General features: G+C 40.7%; 1 protein-coding gene across 1 annotated transcript in view; it reads left to right on the plus strand.

Moving 5' to 3' along the window:
• slc44a1b (solute carrier family 44 member 1b) overlaps positions 1-1,900 on the plus strand; it is a 25,673-nt gene that overhangs the window by 8,910 nt on the left and 14,863 nt on the right. The gene's annotated exons all lie outside the window — the stretch shown is intronic.

A 1,900-nucleotide genomic window follows, 5' to 3' on the forward strand; every position in this document is an offset into this window, starting at 1 on the left:
CTGATGAAAAGTCTGTAGAGGCTGGAAACATGGAGAAAGACAAATATCTACAGTATGTGGAGACAAAACAAGTAAAATGAGACACAAATTGACAGAAACAAAACAAAGGAGACAGAAAACAACAAGGCACAAATACCGAAAACGAGACACAAAATGACACGACCAGGAAAAGCACGACAAATACGAGACAGCATGAACACAAAGAGACACAAAACGACAGAAATTTGACACAAAAATAAGAAAACGAGACACCAAACAACAGAAAGGAGGCAAAACTGTCTCCCAGAGTTAGTGAGGGCTGTAGAACTGTAATGATGAATAAATAAACTGTGTGTCGGCTGACGTGCTGCATAACTCAGGTCCTAAGTTGCAGCTTTTCTAAGTTGCTGTTTGCTTCAGATTTTGATGTGAAATGGATTAATTGTGTTCAGCTGCAGGCAGATGTGAGCGGCTGCAGGAGGCCGGTCTGAGGTGATCTCAGGGTCGGGCTGCCGTCGCTGTGGGAGAGGAGCAGTGAGTGTTGCAGCGCAGAGGTTTCACGGCGTAGGCTTGAGTCTCTGCAGACTCTTTGTTGGATTTGTTGTTGAGTCGAGTCACACGTTTCTCCCACGTCCACATTCTGACATTCTGCTCAGCTTTCATCCTCCTCTGCTGAATCTCTGCTTCTATTTTTACTCCGAGTCTCCTGCTCAACACTCAGGTCTTATCGAACTGGGCAGAGTGGGCAGCTGGCAGCACATCAGCACAGCGCCGGCACCGCTTTGACTGCTGCTGCCTTCACATGAAATCAGAAAGCGGAGATTTTCCAGGTGTTAGCTCTGATGCTAACCCCGTAGCTCTGCTGCCTATATAAGCTTCTTTTGCTGTTTTGAATGTATGTGCAGCCGTCCTGTACTCCACCAAACAGATGCTGATGTTGAGAACTGATAATTATCTACTTGTGGTGGTCGATCCAGTAATATTATAAATGCAACAAAACTTAAAATACGAAGTACAGCTGCCTGGTTCTGGAAAATACTGACCCGATGATATTTAGTTTTTCTTCAATATGAAAAAAATCAGGAATTTTCAGCAGATGACTTGAAGAACTCTATTTCTGATTGTTCATTTCTGCTCGGTTAGATAAACAGTAAAGTTAAAAAGCACAATATTACAGATCAGTTCCTCAAAGTCTCGTCTAAGAACATGAAAAGTCTTCTGATGTCTCGTTTGGTCCAAAACACTGTGTGATTAAAACAGCATCAAACCACCTCATCGGGGAAGAACAAAAAAGATTTTTTCTCTCAGACTGGAAAGTTTTTGTTGTTTTGATTCCTTCGACTTCTGCCTTAAAGCAGCACCATTACTAAAATACACTGATGCTGCAATATTTGGTTTGTCTGTGAAATATATTGAAAAAAATCCAGGAATGTTCAGCAGATGAATTGAATGACTCCGTTTATAAATAATAAACACAGTTTGGAATCTTTCTCCTTTGGTGTAACTTTGACAAAAACATCTGAATTAGTTTTTCTCTTTATCTTTGTTGCTTCTGAGTCACTGACGACTGCAAACAGAACCAGTTCCTGGTCCACGTTATGGTTCTGTAGCTGAAATGTTCATGTACAGCTGATGAGGGCATAACGGACAAAATGATGATCAATAATATTCTGATTCATTGATTTTAGGGACAAAATATTTTTTCACTATTAAACTAACATTGTGCTGCTTTTACTTGATGTTGTGCTGCGTTTATGCTCACGGTCAAATCTGCACCAAAGTCAGACCGAAAATAATCTTCAGCTGAAGTCAGAGCATCGCCTAAAGGATAAATAATAATAGTTTAAATTAATTTGGACCAAAAACTCCTCACTGGCCGAACATCTGCTGATTGACAGAAATTGCAGTTTCCAGATGTTCC

The sequence above is a fragment of the Stegastes partitus genome, unplaced genomic scaffold (genome assembly GCF_000690725.1).
Source record: "Stegastes partitus isolate 25-593 unplaced genomic scaffold, Stegastes_partitus-1.0.2 Scaffold1673, whole genome shotgun sequence".
NCBI classification, from domain to species: Eukaryota; Metazoa; Chordata; class Actinopteri; family Pomacentridae; genus Stegastes; species Stegastes partitus.